This window comes from Psittacula echo (genome assembly GCF_963264785.1).
Source record: "Psittacula echo genome assembly, chromosome: 1".
NCBI lineage: Eukaryota > Metazoa > Chordata > Aves > Psittaciformes > Psittacidae > Psittacula > Psittacula echo.
In genome coordinates, this window is record NC_137735.1 from 165,000,811 (window position 1) to 165,027,637 (window position 26,827).

Here is a 26,827-nt window from a genome sequence, read left to right on the forward strand (position 1 = left end):
CCTGATGAAGGGTCCCTCTACCGCATTCCTGTAGGCCCTTTCAGACATTGGATTTTAAAGACCATCACCCTACAGGGGAGTCCAAGAAGGGCTATAATTAATCAGCATAGGTCCATAATAATTAAATGATAGCAGCCCTCATGATTTGCTCAAAGGAAGCAGAGTCCTTTGCTCCATGCTTTAGCCAAACACCACATCAGTCAACCAAGAGTAACCCATTCATTTTCACACACATCAGGGTGGGATTTCTAAATGTTTTCAAAGCTCAGTGACTGTGACTTCTCGGACCTTCCCAGAGATGGGTTTCAGCTACTGCACTGCCCCAGCAATGCAGAACCTGACGCTGTGAACCTCTGAGAAGGTGCCATCTCAGTGGTTAGAGCAGGAGGACTTCAGACTGCAAATGCAACAGCAGCATGGGCACAAATACTGCTACCGTTACCAAACCTAAGCCTTCTCACAATGCAGCCTCAAGCCATCTGCTGCCAAACACTGAACTAAAGAAATGCAAAGAGGGAGCACTGTGTTTGCCCAAGGGCAGTTATATGACTTTGCCATATAAACTGGAACAACAGTGATGGGCTTCTATCCAGCACAGGCACTTAGCACACTTGGACACTGGCCCATGATAAATTTCTATTCTAATTACCTTATGCAGTCCATACGTTTGGCCATGAACACACGCAGATCTTGCATCAGACCTCATTTCTGAGTTATGCTCCTTCCCAAAAGCCAGTTCTCCCAACGTCATTGGGTTATACATCCAGTTTCTAGACCTAAATGAATTTTAAAGTGCATTTAAATGTATTTAAAATTAGCAAACCCTAAAAGTGCTGGACTCAAGCCTCTAAGTCTTTTGCAGCACTGATTTTTGCATGATTTCCAGGAGGCTTATGAGCTTTACATTATTTAAGATGACAGAGCAGCCTGAGAAGAAATGGTTTATACATGACACTTTCAACATTCCTGTTGCACACACCTCATCAGGTCTGTCCACTTACAATAGGATAAAGAAAACAAGCTTGATTTTGGCAACAGTGAGAAGATAGCAATTGCTATAATGAAGGAGGCTGCAGTCCCTCTAGTTCAGACTTCTGCCTCTCACTGCGAACAGCACTGGGTGCATCAGAGAAAGGTGCAAGTTGAACTTCATTTTGGCTCCTACCCACAAAGTTGTCAGCCAAATTCTGAATGCCAGAGCTTCATTACTAAAGAATGACAAATGTGATAAAAAGAACACGGTTCGAACTTTCAAAGCTGGCAGGAGAGTGGGGGAAATGGGATTTTCGAAGTTGACAACAGATTTCAGGGGGCTTCATTTCCAGATGCCTGATTTGAGATGTCTTAACGGTGCCCAATTCACAGATCTCGCTGTCAGTCAGTTCCCCCTCTAATGCCTCACACAAAAACCCACAAAAAAAACCTTTCCCTTTTTAAAAGGCTTGCACCTCACCATTTTTGACACGCAAATAAGATGGCTCCTCTCCCACATTCAAATCTGGATTACAGGCTTCCAGAGTCCAAAATTGCCACGGTGACCTTTTGTCCTGGGTTCAGCAGTAGCAGTCATTTTTCTCCTTAGTAGCTGGTGCAGTGCTGTGGTTTTGACTTTCGGCCTGGGAACAGCACTGATAACACCGATGTTTTGAGTTACTGCTCAAATGTTTAGTCTGACCAAGGACTTTCTGAGCCTCATGCTCTGCCAGCGAGGAGGGGAAGCCGGGAGGAAGCAGGGACAGGACACCTGACCCAAACTAGCCAAAGAGTTATTCCATACCACAGCACGTCATGCCCAGGATGTAACTGGGAGTTATGTGGAAGGGCTAGTTCACTGCTCGGTTGGGCTGGGTATCGATGGGTGGTATTGTATTCTCTTCCCTTGTTATTTCCCTTACCATTATTATTATTGGTGGTAGCAGTAGTGATTTGTGTTATACCTTAGTTACTGGACTGCTCTTATCTCAACCTGTGGGAGTTACATTCTTTCAATTCTCCTCCCCGTCCCTCTGGGAGCAGGGTTGGGGGAGAATGGGGGGGGAGTGAGCGAGCAGGCTGCATGGGTTTCTGACTGCACTTAAACCACGACAGCTTTATTTTAGTCTTCTTCTGCAGTGTAGACAAAGGGACTCTGAAAACCTCCAGGAGAGAACAGATGGCATTGGAAGTTTTAGAAACAGGGATATGCACCTTCTCTTGTGTCTGTAAAGCACAACCGTCCTTCTCAGAACTACAGTTCAAGTCACTGCAATGCAAATGTTAATTTGTAGTAGTAATGAAGTGAATCTGGATCATCACAGTATCTGCAAAAGCCTTCGAGGACCAAGCAAAATGTTAAACAAGAATATTCAGACTAAGGAAAACCTGCCAGGTAAATGAGAATAGCTGGTAATGTAATGCATGGGTGCCCAACCTAAGCATTTGCTGGTGAATCTGGAGTATCAGGCTCAGTACCTGCAAACTGAAGCACTGATTTTCAATGGCCAATTCACATTCTTAGCTACAGGAAAAGACTCAACTGAACCTCTTCTACTGCACAGAGGCTGGAAGAACTCTGCTTTCAGAGCCCATCTGCAGCTGGCTGGCCGACTGGTGGGATGGGAAGGTGGACAGCTCAACTAGTATTGTCACTTTCAAAGCAATTTTTCTTTCCTTAAATAACCTCAGTGTGTCATGAGTGGTCCATAGGGCTGTAGATATCCATAGACAGATATCACAGATACCATAGATTTTATCCATGTTTTATCCCCTTTTCAATGGATCCGTCTTCCCAGAAGACCTCTGTAAACTCTCCTTACCTAGAACCTGTCAAGCTGAATGCACCTCCAGGATCTCAGTGAACTCAGTTAACGTCTGCAGCGCTATAACAGGAAAGGGGAAATGCACAGGAACTAAAGGAAAAGAAACCTCCTCATCAAGTCCTTTCAAAGAACCATGCAGGGAGGTAGGTCCTCCTACAAAAGCCACAGAGGTCCTTCAAACCTTCAAGTGCAAATATTCTGACAAAGCCCCTCCAAACACAAAAAGTATGATGGGCACAAGCAGTAATTTACATGCACATGATTAATGTCACCTAACTCATATCACCCCAGCTCTTACTGAGCTGCACAGACTCAAAATGTAGTAAGAAATATTCTTAATAAGAAAGTCCCTGGTACTTCTGTCTGGTTGGCATAAGAGGAAACATCTCTCAGTCTTTGTAATGGGACCATCAGCCACACTACAACAGGACTTCAAATAAGCCAGATGACAAGAATGCATTTTAAATATCCCAGTTACATTGAAGCTACTTTGGAAATTATATCCTAAGCAGTGATGGCTTGCCTGACCAAGACAACAGTAACAGCATCACACTGATTGGTCCTCTAGAGCATGAGGCTTTGATGCTCTTTGAGGACAGAGCTTGAGTTAGAGTACCAGTATTGCTACAAGCAACACGCCCATCTTAGTGTCAGTCCCATAGTCCTGAGTAGTGTTCACTGTGCACAGAAGTGACTGATGTAAGATTGTGCAATGGTCTGAGGCCCTGGGAGCCAATTACCATCCAACTTATCATAGTGAGAGGAAATAACTCAAGAGAAGCAGAGACACGGTAGCAGAAAAAAAGACTCAGTTTAGCGATCCTACTGATGCAAAGGCCTGAACTGAATGATTAAACACTAGATAATCGAGAGAGGAGACAGGTATTAGCAACACTCACACCACGGAAAAAGTACTGGTCAGAGCTTGTACCAGATTAGACACAGTATAGCCTAAATGTAAGGCATGTATCACACAAAGCAATGCTCCCAGAACACCAGTGCTCTGACAACTGCTCTTCTTTCTAGGTTTAGCAGACAACACCACAGCCCCATTTGGAGCTGCAGCATGTGCACACAGATGTGCCTGTTTCCTTTGGATCAGGCTCAGTTCATCTCGGAGCCAGCATGGGTGGGCTGTTTTCACACCTTTGCAGCTTCAAGGCCAAAGGCTTTAAAGCATCTTCCTGCCATAAAAGTGCCACAGAACCACCTGCCTCAGAGAAAAGCAGCCCAAAACAGAGGCCAGATATGCACACTTCTGGGCCGAGGTGTATCCATACCAGAGCCAATAGCTCTGCTGCAGATTGCACTCATGCAGGACTAACTGCACAGCATTATCCAAATCCATCTGGATCTACAGAAAGACCTGAGAAAGATCCCACATTTCTCTCCCCAGTTCCTGAGGAGCAGTTGCAGTGCAGCAAACCCCAGGCTTAGCACAAGGCTGGTTGAGGCTGAGCAAAGTAAAAACCAAGTATTCTCATTCTGCTGCAATCTCTGCAGCACACTACCTTTTTGTCTCCTGAAGGAAAATGCAAAGCCCTCCTACCTCATTCAATGAAAGGTATTTATTTCAGAGAGCACCTTCTAGTTTGGCGGGTATTACAGCAGATTCTTAATTTAGAAATAAAAGGCTTTCCAAATTAAGACTATTTATTTCCACAGAAGTCATGGTAAAGGTTATAAAACTGAGCTCTCCTTTCACAAGGCTGAACTCCATCCAAAAATGGATCACACCCCAAATAATAATAATTCTTCTCACTACTTTCTCTACTCAATTCACCCTGTCCCCAACCTCTCTGACTCCCATCCTCCCCCCCTTTTTGACTCCCTGCCATTTACTCACTTAGAATCATAGAACAGTTAGGGTTGGAAAGGACCTTAAGATCATCCAGTTCCAACCCCCCTGCCATGGGCAGGGACACCTCACACTAAACCATGGCACCCAAGGCCTCATCCAACCTGGCCTTGAACACCACCAAGGATGGAGCATTCATCCTTGAATGCTCCATTCAAGCAACCCATTCCAGTGCCTCACCACCCTCTCAGTAAAGAATTTCTTCCTTATATCCAACCTAAACTTCCCCTGTTTCAGTTTGAACCCGTTACCTCTTGTCCTGTCACTACAGTCCCTGATGAAGAGTCCCTCCCCAGCATCCTTGTAGGCCCCCTTCAGATACTGGGAGGCTGCTCTGAGGTCTCCACGCAGCTTCTCTTCTCCAGGCTGAACAGCCCCAACTTTCTCAGCCTGTCTCCATACGGGAGGTGCTCCAGCCCCTGATCATCCTCGTGGCCTCCTCTGGACTTGTTCCAACAGTTCCATGTCCTTTTGATGTTGAGGACACCAGAACTGCACACAATGCTCCAAGTGAGTACTTTTACTCATTCATCTCATTTTCCCAAGCAAACAGTTCCGGGCTGTGGCTGGACCTGATTGTTCCAAACCCAGGCACCATGACAGCCACTCTGGTCCAGGCGCTGCTGCAACCTGATGCAGGATGTGCAAAGGGACAGTGCACCAGGTTTTCACCATCAGCTCCTCAAAACCAACCCTTTCCCTTTGCACTGTGCATGCTGACCATGACACCTTGCAAGCAGCAGTTGAAAAAGGCTAGTGTGCTGCACATCCTGCATCACCGCATCGCCATAATCCCAATAACCACATGCCTGAGAGCCAGGACAGTGGCTTCATTCCCAGCACACACTCCCAGGCTGCCCCTGCGATCCTGTAAATCTCTGTGCTCTTCCTCAGCCACAGCACCTAATGGGTTCAGATTTATCTGCCTCTCTAGAGAAATAAGAGATTAGAACATTTACAGCCCCATGAAAGCACTGAGTCACAGGCGCTCTGTTCAATGACTATGAGATACTATTATCACACATTCTTTTTATCTAGTCTCCTCATAGTTGCTGTTTTTCTTGAAGCCATTTCTCCCAGGTCATGAGTTTAGATGAAAATCCTCATTTTCTTTCCTTTTTTACTTTTCTTGCAAGAACAGCACACTGCAAAGCACAGGAAAAACCTTGAAATACGAAAGACTGGGAAGACAGTGGAAAGAAAAGGCACTGGTTGGGGTTTTTGCCTTTTATGATTGTGGGTCTTTTTCCCCAAAACCACTCGATTGACAAGAGCCAGACTCAGAAATCTGAACTGCTGCATTCAGTAAAACAAACCAAGAGTAGCACAACTATCTTATTGGCATACAGCACCTAAACAAGCTACTCCTCAGAAACACCTTTAACACACCCCACAGATATCCTTGCCCTTCGCAGCCACAAGGGAAGGCGTAAGATGAACAATGCTTCCAGCCATCAGGGACCAACAAGCAAGTAGTGTGGCCTTCAAGGCCAGGCTGAATGGGGCTTGAGTGACACGGTCTAGTTTGAGGTGTCCCTGCTCGTGGCAGGGAGTTGGAACTGGATGATCTTCAGGTCCTTTCTAATCCAAACCATCCTATGATTCTATGATTACTTTAAAATAATGCATGATAATACAAAATACTACATAATGCATGACTGAACACTTACGCCCATCTACCCACCTACTGTTTGAGAGTACTGAGTACAAGCTTATAAGCATAAGGATAACCTAAACTAGTCCATCCGAGAGGACCTTAGCTGCTGCCACCAGTGAAAGGGTCAGAGACAAGTAATAATATCAAATTCTGCTCTTTTTTGTCTGTACTTGGAAAAGCATAGCCAAAAAACCTTTTCATGTTGCATTTTTGTTAATAATGCAGGATCACCAGGAACCTGTCGACACCTCTACTGGAGAATCCCCACTGGACCCCATCAACCTCTAAAAAACAGAGTTTCAATTTTCTCATATGTGATGAACAACATCTTAAACAGCTTTCTAAATGGATTTTAAATCTTTGGGGTAAGTTTGATAAGTGGCAACACTGCTTGTGGCAACTATTCTTCTTATTACAAATTTAACTCCTTCCTAGAACTGCAATGAACAAAAACAGTTAACAAGAGGATTCCTAGCTGGAAAGAATCATAGAATCATAGAATAGTTAGGGTTGGAAAGGACCTTGAGATCATCCAGTTCCAACCCCCCTGCCATGGGCAGGGACACCCCACACTAAACCAGGTCACCCAAGGCCTCATCCAACCTGGCCTTGAACACCGCCAAGGATGAAGCATTCACAACCTCCCTGGGCAACCCATTCCAGTGCCTCACCACCCTCTCAGTAAAGAATTTCTTCCTTAGATCCAATCTAAACTTCCCCTGTTTAAGTTTGAACCCGTTACCCCTTGTCCTGTCACTACAGTCCCTAATGAAGAGTTCATCCCCAGCATCCTTGTAGGCCCCCTTCAGATACTGGAAGCTGCTCTGAGGTCTCCACGCAGCTTCTCTTCTCCAGGCTGAACAGCCCCAACTTTCTCAGCCTGTCTCCATACGGGAGGTGCTCCAGCCCCTGATCATCCTCGTGGCCTCCTCTGGACTTGTTCCAACAGTTCCATATCCTTTTTATGTTGAGGACACCAGAACTGCACACAATGCTCCAAGTGAGGTCTCACGAGAGCAGAGTAGAGGGGCAGGAGCACCTCCTTCGACCTGCTGGTCATGCTCAACCTGAGCAGTTGTTGTCACTCCATTATGAAATAAACTAAAATATCAAGATCTCAGAAAAAAAAATAACTTTTCTAAATAAGTGATTCAGGATATTCAGAGGTTTATATACAGCTATTAGATATTTAAGATATATTAAGTTGAAGTTGCTGGAGATGGGAACCTCAATCCACCCCACTTCTACCAGTTCAATGCCACTGCCAGCAAGAGATGCTTAAAGCCTGGAGAGGGCCAGCCACTCTAGCCAGTGAGTCGGCTTCACTGGGGAGAAGCGGGGAGGGAGATGGGGGCAACCTAAATGCCTCTATGCAAACACATGGAGCATGGGGAATAAACAAGACGAGTTAGAGACATGCACGTGCCTGTATGGCTATGATCTTACTGGCATCACCTGGATGTGGTAAGATGGCTCCAGTGACTGGAGTGTTGGAATAGAGGGATATAGGCTCTTCAAGAAGGATGGGCACAGGAGATGAGGATGGGGTGGCACCCTCTATAACCTGCGGATGGATGAAGAGCCGGACAGTGGTTATAGCAGCTCTGCTCTGGAGGCAGGCTGAGAGAGCTGGGCTGGGGCAGCCTGGAGAAGAGAAGGCTCCTGAAGGGGAGACCTTAGAGCAGCTCCAGTGCCTAAAGGGGCTGCAGGAAACCTGGAGAGGGGCTTGGGACAAGGGCCTGTAGGGACAGGCCAAGGGGAATGGCTTTAACCTGCCAGAGGGGAGACTGAGATGAGCTCTTAGGCAGAAGCTCTTCCCTGTGAGGGTGCTGAGGCGCTGGCCCAGGGTGCCCAGAGAAGCTGTGGCTGCCCCATCCCTGGCAGTGTTCAAGGCCAGGTTGGACACAGGGGCTTGGAGCAAGCTGCTCCAGTGGAAGGGGTCCCTGCCTGTGGCAAGGGGTTGGAACTGGATGAGCTTTAAGGTTCCTTCCAACCCAAACCAGTCTGTCACAATATGATGAGATATGCAGTGTCTGAAAAGGTAAACAGCATACTGAAAAAATATAGATATCTTGTAATACTGGTATTTTTTTTTATTTTAGAGCTGTCACATATTTAATGCAATATTTATGTGTTATAAAAGTCTCAATGAATAAATGTTATAACTATGTTATAAAGGTCTCAATGATAGAGTCAAAATGAGATGTCTTTATATCAAAATAACATAGAATGCTAAAACAATTTGTTTAGACTTCACCCATCAAAACAATTTGTCAAAACTGACATATCCTCACAAAATATTTCCATTTTGATAAAACAGTATTTTGACAGAAAATGGTTGAATCCAAACACTTCATTCAGCTTGCTGAACTATATACATCCTTGTGAACCAGACTGGATGTGAAAGCAGGATGGGGGTGTGAGTGTTGCCCCTGCTCCCGTGCCCCTAAGCAAACGGCTCAGGCTGTGTCTATGCTGCTTTTGAACCCTCCCCAAGCCCTTCAGGGCAGGAAACATCCTCTGTTGCATACACTACAAAACCAGATCCTCCACTAGGCATTTCCAAAGTGAAATAAATGAAAATTACACTTTCAAAAAGATTTAACTGCATTTCCTATACAAACGACTCTTCGGTTTGGATTCTTCTGTGGGTTCCCTAAAAAAAGCCAAATGGGGCTGGAGACATCTTCAAACAACCTTTTCACTTAATGCTCCAAACAGTTTTCTGTTCTCACACCAGCAGAGTTCTGCGGTTTGAATCGGATCACAAAATAATGCAAATGCAGTTAAAAAGGAACAAAAACGTGCATCAAAAGCTGTTCATATGATTTCCTAACAATGCAGCCATAAATACCAAGAGATATCAACTTCAGAGCTCCAGCATCACCTTCTATACACGTGTCTCAAATATGAAATCCTTCAAATTAAATAATAGATATAGGAGATTTTCATGGAAAACAGCAGTTACAAGCAACTGTCCATCAAAGAATATATGTGCTCAGAATACACTCCTAGAGTCAGCATATAGAATCATAGAATCATAGAATAGTTAGGGTTCAAAAGGACCTTAAGATCATCTAGTCCTAACCCCCCTGCCATGGGCAGGGACACCTATATATAATATATATATATAATGTGACCCAATACATATGAATTTACAAGAGGCTAATAAACAGATATTAGAGGAAGTGTGCTATCTGTAGAGGAATGAGTAGCCCTTGCACACTGTTACACACTGCTTTAAGCAATCGACTATGTACTTGCTCTTATAACTGTTAATTATTCAATACTTTTAGGTAAATAAAACTGAAAATGCCTAATCTTCAAATTAATGTTATTTGTTTAGCTCACAGGAGCTTCTTCATATAATACCAACATTCTGCATCATTTCTTAATCATCCTCAAAGTACTTGGGGCACTCTGCTTTTTCAGGGTACCCAAAACACCCTGATCCCATTTCTAAGAGAAGACAACTCATTCTGCATTCTTTATGGCATTGACCCAATGCATAGAATTTAATCCTTGCATACCCAATTCTGCATGCAAGATTTAGGAGGAAACCTTGATTAGAAAAAGGAGAGAGAAGCAAAAACAAAGAAGGCATGACTTAGGTTCTCACCTTAAGAATTCCCTTCTATGCAATTACACTGAATTTCAGTATAATGTGACCGTTACTCTTCCTGCTGCCATTCAAGGTTTACAGAAATGATCCATTTACATTCTCTTGGTCAAAATACACAAGTTCACATGCAAACAATTGTCTCACTGTCCACAGGAGACTTAACTTCCTAACATCCTTTGAGCCCTTCACACTATTCCCCTCGGGTTTCTCCAGTCCTTAATTAACTGTTGCCTTTCAATAGTAAAAAAGCAGCAGGTGGTTTGGGAGTTGCTTTTACTTTCTTGAAGCTTGCTCTGGACTATGCAATGTCTTCAACGCCGCTGTGGCAACTATGGATGGAGGAAGAAAAGGACATGGATGTGGGATGCTGTGCAAGAAAAGCCTCCGTGTGTGCAGGCAGGGTGAGTCGATGTTATTCCACTGAAGTTATTGTTTTGAATCAGAATCATAGACTGGTTTGGGTTGGAAAGGACCTTCAGATCATCCAGCTCCAACCCCGTGCCATGGGCAAGGATGTCTCACACTAGACCATGGCACCCAAGCCCCTGTGTCCAACCTGGCCTTGAACACTGCCAGGGATGGAGCATTCACCACTTCTTTGGGCAACCCATTCCAGTGCCTCACCACACTCACAGTAAAGAACTTCTTCCTTGTATCTAACCTGAACTTCCCCTGTTTAAGTTTGAACCCATCACCCCTTGTCCTATCACTACAGTCCCTAAATCATGCTGGATCTTGCATCAATTCTCTCCATTAACTCACTGCAGCTCAGGAAACCCTGCACGTCACTTTGCCTAGCAAGAAGTAACCGGCAGGAAGGTCACCATGGCATTTCCATGCAGCAGGCTCAGGTATCCTTACTCCAAACACAGCATTATGGGCACAGACCCACTACTCTGACAGCCCACTGCTTCAGCCTTCTGCTTACAAGTTAAACTGCTGAAGATCAGAAGAGAAATTTGCCTGACAAATCCCAACAGCACTGTGACCTGTGTGCTATTAACCTGGATCAGCCTGCCTTGACTGACTGAGTACAATGGCCTCTGGTACCCATCCTGCATGCAAGCTGCAGTAAATGATCTACTCATAAGTACTGTGATTAATTAGTTCCCTTCAGTTAAAGTCAATACTCTACTTCCACTGGGTTATTTAAAAAAGGGGCTAAAAAGGAGAGGTGTGTTGATAATGGGAAGCAGCTCTGCTCTGTCTTGGTGGTGTTATCTATCAATTGCAATCAGATTATGTAGATAAAGAACAGCAGCAAATTTATCAGCTCTATTTGCACTTGTCACATCCCTTCACTGTAAGAAGACTTCACGCAAGCACAAGCAGCACCACACAGCCAGGGACCACCAAGATGCAGCTCTGCTCTCCCTTGGGAGTATGAAAACAAGGGAGGAGGGAGAGCAAGACACAGGTGGGAGATGGAGAGGTGAGAGGAACTCATCTCTTTCTACCCTGAGCCTTGCAGGGATGCTCCCTCGGCATCACAAAGTCACCTGCAGCCATCCAGCCTCAACAGAGTGGTATTCAAGGGTGAAGCACCCAACTTTTTAGAGAGCTTACCCTGCAAAACCCTATTTATTTATTTTTTACATTAATTTCTCCTGGAACATAACTCTGAAACCTTGTCATGCAGGGCAGGTACCAAACAATAGAAACACCCCCATTACACCACCATGAATTTGGAAAAGCAGCTGCCCGGCAACTTACTCGGAAATGCAAAAGATCCTGCAGATGCAAACATTTTTAACTGGGTCAGTTATGTGTTCTCGTATCTGCAGGCATGAACGAAGGCTGATTATCTCGAGAGGGGCTTTTTACAAGGGCTTGTAGTAGCAGGACAAGGGGAAACGGCTTTAACCTGCCAGAGGGGAGACTGAGATGAGCTCTTAGGCAGAAGCTCTTCCCTGTGAGGGTGCTGAGGCGCTGGCCCAGGGTGCCCAGAGAAGCTGTGGCTGCCCCATCCCTGGCAGTGTTCAAGGCCAGGTTGGACACAGGGGCTCAGAGCAAGCTGCTCCAGTGGAAGGGGTCCCTGCCCGTGGCAGGGGTTGGAGCTGGAGGAGCTTTAAGGTCCCTTCCAACACAAACCATCCTGTGGTTCTATGATTATTCTGCTTTTGTTAGAGCATCCAAAAGTTCAGTTTTCTATACAGTAAATTAGGAGTAAACCTGCTGCCTAACTACAAAGGTCACGGTGTTTTACTCAGAGCAAGTGGTTTCTGCAAGATTTCTTACCTAAACAGAAATTGTACATTCCTCACGCAGTGCAGGAACACTGCTCACTGCCAATGCAATTCTAGGTACGAGGTAACTAAACTTTATTGTTATCAACAACAGCCTCACAAATTAAGTAGGAATGGCTGATTTAAATGGTCTCAGACATTTACACACACAGACCTCCTGAAAGGTGTTTCTGAAAGCCAGGCGATGCCCAGTGTCTGAAAGCTCTGAACAAACCATATAACCACAGGGGTTCCTCCATCATTAGTCTCAATGTCCATTAGGGTGACAGCTCACTGTGAAAATGAGCATCCAAACTCCACAGCTCCCACCACTTAACCCCAAGCCTCCCTGTATGTGCCTTGATTACTTTTACCTCGGCTTGCATTAAGCACCACACTCAGCGTGCAGAGGAGATGCATCATGAGCGATGAGAGCTCCAGCTCCCAATCTTCAGACCCAGGATTCTTAATGAACACTTTGTCAAATCAGCAGTTCAGGAGCATTCAGGGAGGGGGGAAACCTGGCATTTTGATTGTACTTCTAAATGCATTTTTATCCCATAAAGACAAAAGAAATAAACGAATAAAATTGGAAGAGCTCTGTTATCCAGGTAAAATCAGCATCTTAACCAAGGTGCGCAGGTCACAGACCTCAGAGTGTGACTGTAGGAGATGGGTTATGAGTGCACCTATACAGGATGCTGGTACACGCACCAGATTACCCGTACAGAACTGCACTTAGAGGCAGTTGCTTCCAAACTATAGCAAATCCAGGTGAAAATCAAGAAAGCATTTAGTCATGTCTGCAGGTACAGAGAATTGCTGTTGCAGGTAGGAAGAGATGCACAGACCCTTTGTTAATTCTTGATTTAAAAGTTTCAAAAGACGTAGGGAAGAATGTATGTGTGCTGCTTGCCCATCATCCCCCCGGTAAAGCCTATGTATAGCAACTACATATGCTCCCTGTTTACTAGTTCCGGAGATGTAGAACGAGGAGAAAGGTATGTCTCAAAAGCAAAATGCAAAATCCTGGATAAATCCCCATCCAAGTTAGCATTCATAACCATAGCCAGAACTACTGCAATACAGAATCATAGAATTATTTAGGTTGGAAAAGACTTTTAAGATCATCAAGTCCAAGTATTAAATTAACACTACCAGGTCCATCACTAAACCATGTCCCTAAGCACAACATCTCAGCTTGGTTCACAGCCTGAATTAGCAACTCTGACCACCGCTGGGCACTCACCGGACCATGCCAATAGTTCTTATGAATAAATATAGGGGTCTTTCACATAATAGTGCACCACACCAGATCGCTTTTGTGCTCAAAAGTGGAGTTACTGGAGGAAGGGACGTCTGGAGGCTACCTGATCCTGATCCAAATGCCAAATGCTCTCACTTTCGCAAATAGACACAAGAGGCACTTTTATGCTGTATTCTTTGGGATCTCATAGGCCAGCCCCAAATGGATTCTGTGGCATAACAACATCTAAAAGTTATGGGCCATTCTGTCAGGGGATGTCATTGCAGTATAAACACTGTGCCCAAGGATCTGACCTCACGCCTCCAAACTCTATCCAATTATCTCACATACTGAGTGCCTTTTCTCACTTCTAAATCCTGTTCTTTGGAGACAGCTCTGTAAAATGCAACAAATTCACAGCAGCACAATGTTCTTACGTAAAGCATAAAACAGTTCACTGCACAGTTACCTTTCTTAACTGGCAATGCTGTCTACAGCAAACACCCACTATGAACAAAAGCATCAAAACATCCAAGACATATAGAGGGACCTAATACCTAAGAAATACATTCTGAATTTGTTGGGTTTTTTCATTTTCCATCTTCTATAGAAAGATGAGAATTAGTGGGGATGATGTTGGCAGTTTATTCTATGCATTATATTGTTTAATACACTACAGAAGGACCATTAAGACAGCTCTTTCTTAGCTCTGGTGGGAAGCACCAATTAAAAATACAAAAAGGATGGAAGCTTTGGTCAATGCTTAAAAGTTTCATTTTCCTGTTATCAAATTCAGATATACATGAATGGAGAATAGCCAAAATCACAGTTTCTTACTTTTTCTGCCTTTAGGCTGACACTACAAGTCTAGATTCATCTTACCCTACATCTACACCCATTTAAAATGCATGCACCTAGTCTCACATTATCTGCAATTATTGGTGCCATGGCAGGTAAAACTGAAAGTCTCAAACCGTGCCTTCTTTTGAAGACAGAAGCAGTGATCTGCAAGAAAAAGCAAGCCATTACTTATTTCAGCCTGGACACCCAACGCAAAGGCAAAGAAGCATCTCAGAGACAAGAGACAGAGGGAGACCATGTGGGACAGGACTCAGGCAGGAGACTGGTGCCACGATGCCCAAGTTGGTGAGGAACAGTGCTGCAAGGGACAGACAGCAAAGCAGGATGCATTAGGTCTAATTTAAGGATTCGCCCACGGTTGTCCCTAAATCTCACTGCTCACATGCAGAGCATGGAACAGAACTGTCAATCTAATAATCCCCATGACCCCAGAGTGAGCCAGCACAACCCCAGATTACCATGGAAATAGCCCAAAAGCCTCACTCACCAGGACTTCACCTTCTGACAGCCCACGAAGCAGAAACATGTGTTTAAGAGAGAATAAATAAAAGCAAACAAACTAATTTCACACTTCGCAGTGCATTCTGTAATTAATCAGAATTGCAGTGCCAGCTTCTAATGATCAAATCCCATTTAATCACTTTGGAGCCTCTCGGCTGTGTGATGCTAGCACCACAAATCAGAACCTAGAGGGCCTTATGAACATTCATCATGCATCCTTCCCGAAATTAATGGTACAGTCTAAGCACAGGCAGGCCCCATGAGGTGCTTAACATCCTATGCACAAGATGTAAATTCATAATCATCATCATTGCGACATCATCAAAGAAATACTCCATCAAGGCTCATTTTGTGCTTGCTAAACGTGTGTTTTCTTCACTTGAAACTAGAAAAGGGCTTGAACTATAAATCCCAGGATCAAAAACAGCCCCCAGACTTTGAAGAGTTTAGATTTGAATCAGAGGTCAATGAGGAACATTATGCAAAACATCATCTGCACTGAGAATAACAGAGTGTTACAGGACTTGAAATGCCAGCAGCTTTTCCACAGTGCTCCAAACCTCCTTTGAATTCTAAAACTTCAGCTTCTCCATCACTCTGGATCAAGTTGACGGGAGATGGTGAAGCTGTGATGGAACCCAAATGCCTTCACTTAGAAATTAAAGGCTCCCAAATCTTAGCACAGAGCCATGGTTCATTCAGCTGGTTTGTGAGCAATTAATCTCATCCTCATCACAATGTTTCCTCCAAGTTTTCTCTGTTTCTAAATAAATTCTGTAGATGTTCTACAGAAAGAGGCCTTCCAAGTGGAGCCACCCGCTGAGGTCCAGGCTCAGGAACAACAACAGAATGGCTAAAAGCAAAGCAAGACCCTACAGAACAGGTAGCTTCAGTAGTCAAATGCTCATAGCGTAGATACTTCACAAGCACAGGGATTCTTCAGTGACCTTCCCAGGGCTGTTCAGCATAGGAGGATTATAGCATTCCCCCTTCTCTATACTCCTCATAGACTCACATAATAGTTTGGGTTGGAAAGGACCTTAAGGTCACCCAGTTCCAGCCCCCTGCCATGGGCAGGGATGCCTCACACTAGATCATGGCAGAGCTTCTTCACTAAGATGTGCAGAATACATAGCAGGATGGCTTCCTGAGTTTGGCAAAGTTTTCCATGGATGCATGCTCTAGATTAACTCCAGCACTTCAGGAAGTAGCTGCATTTTTACAGCACAACCTGAAAGTTCTGACTTTCATTTCTTCATCCATTCCCAACAGCGAGAGTGTTGGAAAAATCATTTTTTTGCTACAAATGCAGGAGACGGATGCTCTGCCTCACAACACAAAATAAACCATCAATCAGGAAGGGTTTCAACACGTTCTTAAGCCTACATGCTTGTTGGTTTCTTGGTTTCATTTTCTCTTTTGTAACCAAAATCAAACAGAAACAAGATCTGGAAACAACTCATGCGGGAATTCAGAGCTAAAGCTTTCCAACGTCATGTAAAATGGCCAGAATTGACCCATAATTTGGAATATGGGTTAGAGGAATTGGGTTTTAATTATTATCAGGAAAATGCTTTATAAGAGCATCACTTAAATCTCTGCACTGCGTAACAGCCACCTCCGTGGGCCCCAGGAGCATATGGTCTGCCTCAGGAAGCAAGCCCCTTCCATAGTGACTGGGAGCCCACATTATCATGTGTAATGAGGGAAAAATCCAGTGCAAGTCACAGCTGGCTCGGGATCATGCTGGTGCTTGCATCTGCCACTAGCAGCTTCCTGAGTCTGCTATGTACATGCTCCTCACAAGCAAAATCTGAGGTGCCCCTAGGTGCATCTAAAGGAATGCTCTGTAGACACACTGACTTGTCCTTGGCCTGAAAGAGCACACAAAATCCTCCCAGTTCTAATAGATATGATTTAATCTGATCAAAAAAGGTCCATTGAAGAAATGTGGACACCAACTTCAGCATGTGCTGGATCAAGTCCCTTGTGCTATTTACCCTTCTATTTACCTTCCCAGCTCTTACAGCAACGCACAGAAAGCCACCTTGTTCTTTGGTACAAAGACCCAAAACTGTGCCTAACTTGGAATATGAAGGGGGGGGGGGGGGGGGTTAAGTCTCCACAGATGTCCCCAGTGATGATTAAGTCTGTCAATGTTTTACTTCTTGTATCACCACATATATTAACTACCTAGGCCTAGTCTTCTAACTTGGATGGCATTTCCATTCTAAAACTCCTCTGGGGGAAATTACAGGAGACTGGGGAAGGGAAATGATGTGTAATTACCACGAATAGCTACTTCAAGTCTCTCAAACTAATCATTTTAAAGAACATTTTATTAAAAAACTCATTCAGCAGGACATTAGTTAAGTTGATTATGTCAAAAAAAAGGGTGGTTTGCATCCACTGTTATGCTTTCAGGGTCAAGGCACTCATTCTCCTATGGTTTCTGGGCCTTCCACTGCTTCAGAGCACATGTTCCACGCGGTGGTGTGAGTGTGGAAGAGCAACTCTGGAGAGTCACTGCTGGATATTCAAGGTGCGGAGATCTCCAGAATCATGAGCGAGGTGAACACTTTAGGGGTATTTCCTTGAATAATGACATTGTCGTCTCCTCAATGGCTACAAGTCTACAAATGGGGCCGTAACTATTCTGCTTGGCAGTGGACAGAGTCTCAACTGTTCTGCATTTTGTTCTGTTCACATGGTCTGCATCAAATAGACGGTTGATGTTACATGGTTGCTCAACACAGAGCAAAAGTGCCAGTACTTCTAACGTTACTGACTCCTCAATCACATTTTTTATTAGGAGGCTCACTGGGACTTTAATTGTACAATAACTTACATCTTTCCCTCCTTTAGCACTTGAATGTCTTGGGAATAAGATTTTGCTGTTTTGTGCAATGGACAGAAGGTGGGGTTTGCAACAATCATCAAAGGGAGATTTCACCTGTAATGGTCTCCACGGTACCTCCTGAAAATCCACCCTGTTTCACCTACTGCTAAAGAACAACTTGTACTAAATGTCAGGTCCAAAACCAATGGTTTAGTCACAGCAGTGTCTGCAGGGTTATCCTGCAGGCTGTCACCAGAATTGTAAGCAGCAGAAGGCAAAGCCGTGGGGTCTCAACTGCTCTTCTTTAACCCTTCGAGCATCCTTAACGGAGCTTAAGTCCCACTGAAATGTTCTTTCCTTGCAGAAATTCAGGCTGATCAGTCAACTATTGAAGCTCAGCACTACTGCAAGGAGTTCTGCTCCATCAGCCTTCACCAATGTTGAACCTTTTTGCCGTGCAAAGGGCTTGGGCTTTGATCTAAGAGACACAATCTCACACACTGCCTTATAACACTGAAAAATAAATTAAATATAGCCCTATATGGTGTTTTCTAACACAACCCCTCTTTTTTGCCATTGTGACATAAACTCCATGGGGATATACTCCATTCAGCCAAGAGGGATAAATTCCAGTTCCCAAAGCTGACCACTACACAAACAAGTGGTTCCAGATCAGCGACTGAAGCGGAAAATAAAGAGACAACTAAAGAATAGGAAGTACTTCTACTCCTTTTCATGGTAAATGAAGCTGAGACATGCCCCATTCCATGCACTTCTGTCCAACCCCACCACTCCAGTGCAAAGGTGCATCAGTAACCCAGTTTGGGCCGATCGTCAGCTCATTGAGCAGCCCTGCCTTCAGGTAGATGCCTGCCCAAAGTTAGCTCTACCCCTCTGATCAACCTTGCTTCTACCTCCCTACTGTGCCTTATTTGCTCCTCACTTGCATGGTCCAGCTGTGAAAGAATCAATTGGCTTCAGCCGTGCTCTTCCCAAGGAAAAATCAGGTCTCCCAGGACTCCTTTTTAAAGCATTGCGAAGACACGGAGCACAGAGCTAATACACATCCTGGCCATTTGTTATCACAGACAGCCATTAAGCAACAGCACCAGCACACCCGAGCTCCAGCTTTGCCAATACCCTGAGCTGGAGGAACATTTTAATCTCTCTGCATAAATCTCTGCAATCCAGTGCAGAAGTGTGCAAGTACCTCTGCCCACATGGGGCCAGACTCCATGGCACTTCTGGCTAGTTCTAGCCCTTCAAGCAGCACCAAAGTGGGTACTGAAGTCTTCCAAAACCCAGAAGATGTCTAATAGCTTAGATTCAGAAATGACCCACATGCTCAAGTGATCTCCCTGCTGGATAATGCAAACCTCAGCTGGGGTCCCATAACACCTACAGCTATGATGGAAAAGGATGGCTGGCTCCTCAAGCTGCAGGATAAGGAGGAAATCTGTGCTCTCTGCCTTGAAACCACAGATGGGCACCATAGAAGGATGAAACAAATCATTCCTCGATATTCAAGCACCTTCTAAACAGGAGAACAGGTACCAGGAGAAAACAAACAGATCCGAGTACAGGGCTGTGTAAAGAAATGAACTAATATCAAGCTTGACTGAAAAAGTTGATTAAATTAGTTTAATTTAAAAGCCCAAACAAACCCTGAAGGAGGTTCTTTTTTTATTGCTTTCTACCGACAGCACGCGTTCCTGAAGAAGCACCATGTGGGCATGAAATATTTATTCATTAAAGCTTTCATAAAGCTCCACGCTACTGGTTTCACTCAGGATATATTTATAACTCATCAAAGTCCACAAAAATCACTGCTTTTCTTTTCCACACCTCCACTCCCCCTCCAGATTGTTTGTAAAAGGATTAGGCTTTCAGTTTTCATTGCAATAAGCCTGATCTTCAGCTCCACTGTTACTTGTACACAAGGTGCTGCTGCTTTAATCATAACAGGATTCATAGTTCAGCTTTCCCTGTACCACCCAAAAGGGACCGTGACAGTACTGCAAACCATACTGCTGCTTTACAGCGTTCCTGATAGCAACATCATTCATTTATGGAGGAAGGCACCAGGCACCAGTCGCAATACATGGAAAAAGAAGCCAGGACACAGACAGTCCACCCAAGCAAGGGAAAGGCAGTCAGAAAGCACATTCATTTCAGTACTGGTATGTGCAAGTTATTTGTTGTCAAACTTCAACCCATCACTGAAACCCCTTCTCGAACCCTTCCTTGGCCATCAGCCAACCTACAGATTAAACCCACGCTCCAAGTTGAGCTAATAACACACTAGCGTAAACAGTGCTATATTATCCCCAGTGTTTGTTGTAAAACTATGTAATACTGTTTTACTAGGTTTACTGACTACATAGCTCAGTCCAGTACAGGAACAAGGATAGGTTACACTTAAAAATACAACTAGTTTCCAACCATAAGTGGAAAAAATCCAGGACTTGCATTAGGAATGCGCAGGTACAATTGCGTCAGTGAAACTGCCACCTCTCTGTGAAGTTGCACTGATACTTAACCTGGGTGTGAGCTAAATCTGCTTCACCCACATAATCCTAAACAACTAAAAACACCCTAAAACACACGCGGAGCAGGCACTTTGGGTGCATTTCAGGGTGCCTCATCACTGCGCTCATCCCTGCCTCATTGGACCACCGCTGTCTGGTCAGGCCTGCTCCTGTTTCCCTTATTCCATTTGTTTGTGAGAACAAATAAATAAAGACAAATGCAGCACAAGCAGATGTTGTTGTCCGTGGAAATGAGGCTCGCTGGTTGTGTTTCTGCTGAAACAGCTTCCTACTGGAAAATTAGGTTTTGATTAAAGCGTGTTCTTTTCTTGCTTTTACTAAACAGCGCCTACTTCATGTGCAAGCTGTGGGGTTGTTTTTTTTTACTGGAAACCTAAACCATCTTGCACAGCTTTGGCTCTTCCAAACGCCCGATCCTCAGCAAGGGCTGGGTTCCCCAGGCACAAGAAGTCTTCGTGGAAGACATCTCAGGATGACTCCACAAGGAAAGACCAGACCCCTCATGAGAGAAAGTCTAACCCACCCAAAGGGCAAGGAGGGACCAGAACCCACATATGAATCCTATGAGGCACCGGTGCAACTCAAGTCAACGTTTTGAGTATTTAATCCCAGAAACAACTGTCCTGCCATTTTTGAGGGGAAAAATCAAACGAGTTTTTGCCAAATGAAAATATTAAAGAGAACAAAGCAGAGGCTTTGCATTTATGGTTTCTGTGAAGGGGAAGAACACCTTTTCTAAGACAGTTCCACCAAAAACTCGAGAAGCACAAGGAGTGACCCCAACCGATGAGGCTTCACCCTAGGGGAAATCTTCACCTTAGCAGAAAGCCCAGCAGTACCCCATGGCCATGGATCACTGCAGAGCCAAGGCTGTGAGCCTCAGGATAGGCATGTTCCCTAAAGACCACCTCCACCACATTCCCAATAATTGTGGAACAAAAGGATCTATGTTTAAACAAACGTTGATTTTTTTTCCCCTCGATAGCCTCCGTCACTTACGGCAGGGGAAGTTCAGGTTAGATATAAGGAAGTTCTTTACTGTGAGGGTGGTGAGGCACTGGCGCAGGGTGCCCAGGGAAGTGGTAAATGCTCCATCCCTGGCATCCCTGACACAGTCTAGCATGAGGTGTCCCTGCCCATGGCAGAGGGTTGGGACCGGATAATCTTAAGGTCCTTTCCAACCCAAATCATTCTATGATTCTGCTATTCTATGACATGGCTCCTACTAGGGCAAAATTCAGCCCAAACACCCCCAGCTCTTCATCCAAAGCTGGAGTTATTTTTACCTCCCCTTCTCTCCTCTCTGCTGCCATCATTAGGAGAGCAAAGCAAAAAGAAATGCTATTTTTTTATACACTCATTAAGTGTAATCTGCTAAATGTTCTATGCCAATGCATGAAGCTGCCTGCTATGCTAATAGAATATTTAATTGACATTTATTGCTGACTAGTTACTTATGCTAACGTCACCCCTGCATAATTAATGGCCTGCTAAAGTCAACTTGAAAAGCACACATAAAACTCTGCACTACGAGTCATTTGCAGTACTTAAGATAAAGAAATCCTGCAGTTTATTTACATTAGCTTAGTCTAAGCTTGGTATTGATGGAATAAGAGGATAAAAATTGGGCAAAGAACATTAAAACAACCACAAACTATATACTACTTTAGAAATACCCACAGTCTTTGAGAGTACAACCTGCCAAAGAAGATTGCCGAGTTTCATTTTAGTTGGCTTAAGAGCCCAGTTCTTAGCCGATGTAAAACAGCATAAGCTCAGTGAACACCAACTGATTTTCTCCAGCCTCAAGCTCTTCGGAAGTAATATTTCAGGTGAGCCTTCAGTGAAAGAGCTACACAGGGGCCAGATCTACTCTCAGTTACACCAGTAGTTACACTCATCTCAGGTAACTTGGTGGAGGAGAGCCAACTCTTCACAATGATAAAAGAAGTCCACCCTGCCCATCTGATCCTTCTACCTGCACTGTAATTACAGCCCTGCAGGTATAGTTTAAGTGTTATTTCCTCTGGCAGTAGATACCAGGAGGACGTTGGCTTTGGTTAAATAAAACCATTCCGTGATCCCATTTTCTGAGAGAGAAGCTCTGGAAGCCCCCATCCATTTTCAGAAACGTTACCTCTGTGTTACTGAAGAACCTGTGGACAAACTTTGTGGACACAAGTAACCCCCAGAAATGATGCTGAAAGGCAAGCGTATGAGGTGTGCCCCTTAAGAAAGCCTTCTGTGCACCTAGGGAGTCTTGAATGACACCAAATTCACATCTGCAGCAGAAAGTGACTGCTCAAGGCTTCCTCTTCTCTCTGATCCTGTATCACCATCTCCCCTTACTGTTCCTGCTCCCCAATCTCTCTCAATCCCACTACTTTCTGCTGTTCTAACCACTACACCCATCAGGAACTCCACCTGAGCATTAAAAAAGAAAATGGAAAACTTGGCTCAAAGTTAACATTTCTTCAATCTACCTATTCATCTATCTGACCTCTTGCACACCAATCTGCTGCGCAACACAGGAGACCATCTTTTGACTATGCAGAATCCACCGAGTCCTGATGCCGTTCAGTTTTGACATGGTCAATGAGATCTACATCTCTCCTCTCTTACACCTCAAAATCTAGGACAGATTCAGATAATGATATTTAATAATAATAATAGTGATAACAACAACAACAACAATAGTAATAAAAGCAACAAATTGTCATCTGAAGGCAATCCGGTTTGCATGGCACAAGTTTCATCTTCTTTTTCATCCATACCCTCCCCACAATCAGATTTAGCACTGAGAATCTGACACTTCCCTCCTCTGGCCTGATCTAGGGTAAAAGTTAATCTGACCTGAGATATGCACGAAAACCTATTTCAAATAGTGACCAAACAATGATGTTTGCCTTCATGGGAAGCCTGGGCAGGAAAAATGCTTTAAGTCCACCACTCTTAATGGTGCATTTGATGCTGAAGCTTGATAAAGCTCAGCACCATGCAAAAGGGACTCATTTCACCCCCGGAATCAAGATTTTAAGCTTTAGTTCTCCTTAAATCAGTGTAACAGGGAAGTAAAAGCTGCCTTCCTACACATAATCACAGTGTGATTGATCATCCTGATCTCCAAATCCAGGTATACATGGTGTTCAGAGGTCTTCCCGCCTGTACCAGATCATTATAAAGTCAAAATATAAACCTGGTTCTCTCCCCGCTGTATTTCTTCACATCTCCAATCTCCTCCATCTCCTGGTTCACACAGCAAGCAGACCACACGGATCTGCACGCAGAAATGCCCTATTTGAATTTCCATCTGTCAACAACATTAAAGCAGAACCACCACAGCAATTACAAGTGTACACAATAGTCTTGTCAACCCAGTGTCTTTAGCGCATCCCAGAATGCATTAAGATAGCGCCAGGAGAGATTCAGCTCTGTTGGCTCAGCTGTAAATCTGCAATCTGTACAAAACCACCCAAGTGTCAATCAAAAGGCGTTCCTGCTCTCCACGTGGTTCACAATGCATAATTTAGATACTACACTTGTCAGGTTCTCCACGCTGCTCTTCTACCCGATGGTAAATGTGTTCATGAACCCAACTGTCATCAACAAAGGAAAACAGCACATGGAAATAACAGGCTGAAGGAGGCAAGAGACCTCTTTTCCTTTCACAGTTAAAGGAATTGGTAGTAAGAGAAAGTTTAGTTAGACTTAAATTTCTAATGCTCAGTGAGTAAAACACCCCCAGGGATGGAGGATGTTGGAAAACAACCGCATCGGCTCTGTGCTGAGGAGGAGGACAGCGTTTGGGTAAGACACAGGAGGAAATAAATACAGTTGCTGTATCCATGCAGAAGAATACAACAGGGAAATTTTACTAACTGATGGAAAATCTGTTACATCTCATCCCCACGGTGCAGAAAACAAAGCTTACTACACCACCACAGTCTTGCCACTGTCAATGAACTTTGAAGCAGGTTGCCCTTCCCCATGTGAATTACAACTGCTTCTCAGAAAGGATGAAAATCTCACACTCAGCTACATCAGGCAGTAGCTACTGATGGTTTACACCACAGTTAACATGCAATAAAAATCTCTGTCCCAGGACGTGACTTTAGAGCTGATCAGAGGCAAAGCTACAGACCATAAGGACAGCTTCACACTTGCCTCAGCTAGTTCATGAATAAACATCCAATTCATTCAAATGAGTTCTATATTAACTAATTTAAATAATTTTCATTTTGCTTTGAATGGTAAACAGATCTATTCTGCCAGGATAGCTGAGTTTGCAATTCAAATTACACACCGATTTGTAATGAGAAAAATATAATTAATGGCAAAGCTTGAAGTAACTACAATTTCACTCCTTTGGTTTCCTGCAGGGAGGGAGGGGATGAAGCTTGTAGGCACGCATGCACACACACACACACCATCCCTTGATAAACCAATACATTTTATTGCAAACTCAAGTATTTGGCTTGAGCATTCCTATTCTATTGCACTGCACCATAACGACATGGGAGGACATAACATGACTTGACATTTTCCTTGCAGGCCACTGGCACCATGATGCAATACTAACGTCACCCAATAAATAACCATGCAACAGTCCATAAATTAAATGACTTCCTTCTATTGGGTTCATAAACAATAATTATTTGGCAGCTGCCCCTTAAAAGCTCTGTGTGTGCATTAAATCAAGCTCTATTGATTTGCTAAACTGAACCAGTCTATTTTCTTGCATCTCTTTCCCATCTAATGAAATCCTTCATCCTGTCACTATGTACCATTCTTGTCTGGCATCACATTTATAAGATGAGCACTGATCAGTCCAATTTGATTCGCAAGCAGAAACAGAGCATTGTCCCAATGTTGGTATTTTGCCCATTAAACAAGCTCTTCTTGGCAGATCTGCTTTTTAACCAAAGCCTTCAACTCCTGATTAAAATCAAACCCTAATGACAGACAACTGGCCCTGGCCATGCTTGCATGGTCTTGCCAACAGAAATGCTCCTTATAATCAAGATGTGCAGAATCAGGCCCTCAGGAAACGGGTCCATGCAATCTGAAGCTGTCTTTCCTTTCTTCCAAAGGTTTGACAACAAACTAATGTGCAATGCTAAAAAGGTAAAAAACCTCCACGGAGCTCACAGAGAACAGCAGCTTCTCTTTCACCAATGCAAGACTTGATCCTGCAGGCTTCACCAGACAGAACTCTCAGCACTGCAGTGAAGTTTGGCTCATTAAGATAAATCCACTGACCAGCAACACAATTAAGCACAGGACAAACTCCAGACATCTGTGTAAAATAAGTCTAGTACTCACAAGCTACTTATAAACCCTGGTCAGATCCCAGTTCTCCTTACAGAAAACAAGGGGCGCTCCTGAAAATTCAGCTTCTACCTTGTGGTGTCCCAACAGGAGACACAAACCCACCTTTGACCACAGGCAGAATCCTGGTGGGCAAATACCCAGAGGAGCTCTGTGATTTATGAGCACATTTAGGACCTCTCTTTTTGGCAAGGGAGAAGAGTCCTGAAGCCTCAAATCCTCCTGGGCATTTTAGATGCCCCATTCCAAATTACATCTGAAGCTATTACATGCTTAAATCTCTTTTGAAGTTATAATCTACACATTTATTATTTCTGAGAATTATACTAAGACATATTCAATAGAGTTAATTCAGTGAGAATGGGAGTGAGAAAAACAAAACAAAACAGGGCAGCTGCCCAAATTTAAATTCCTGGTATACAGTTACATTTACCCAGCCAGAGGAGAAAGGAGGTTTGACGTACATACTGCACATTTGCAGTCATTCAAGCAAGACAATTCACACAGAGTAGCCACAACCCAAGAGCAGATTCCAACACTGCCATGAAAAGCAGTTGCCTCCGGTTAGAAGACAATTGTTGTTTTCTGTTACAACCATCAATAGGATCCTCACTTTTGAGATTTAGTTTACAGCACTCTACACCTTTCTGGTAACATTTATTATAATCCATGTAATAAAAGATAGTTCAAGAGACCAATAAAAGAAAAAACCTAACCCCTCTCACATCAGCTTGATTTACTAATGATAAGCCAACCGATTTCTCATCCATATTTGTCTTTAAGACTTCCCTATTTTTAAGCAATCAATCCTCTGTTTATTCAAAACACATAGACCAGAACAAAAAGCTCAGAGTTTAGCTCAGAGTTCACCATGCACAAAGCAGGAACATCAGCTCTGATTCACAGACCATGTCTACAGCACGCTCAGTGGGAAAGCCAGGCAAGCCCTACACCAGGAGAAATCACACATGGCACACAACTGGCACATACGCTTTTCTCAATGATCACATAAAATAGAAAGTAAAAGAATAACTTCAGCAGCAGAACCCATAAATGAGACTTTTTTAAAAGCATGCACAAGTTAGAGGCTAAATATTCATCTCTTTCTCCTTTGATCCAGAATAAACGGGATATAGGGGACGAAAATGCATGAGTAAGAGTGACAAGTAGCCCTCTGCTTGGAGCTATGTAGTGGTAAGGATACACAGTTGTTGTGCTGATGGACATAGCAAAAAACCCAACATTTTTCCTACACACTGGGGATCAAATTCTGTTATTAAGGAACTGTCCCACATGGGCCATTTAGTAACGTACAGCTTTTGCATTCAGCTTTTGTGCACTTA

At 43.9% G+C, this 26,827-nt stretch overlaps 1 protein-coding gene across 1 annotated transcript in view; it reads right to left on the reverse strand.

Moving 5' to 3' along the window:
- The window catches only part of SFMBT2 (Scm like with four mbt domains 2), a gene marked incomplete at both ends in the record, with an annotated part of 99,467 nt that overhangs the window by 62,868 nt on the left and 9,772 nt on the right, over window positions 1-26,827 (reverse strand). The gene's annotated exons all lie outside the window — the stretch shown is intronic.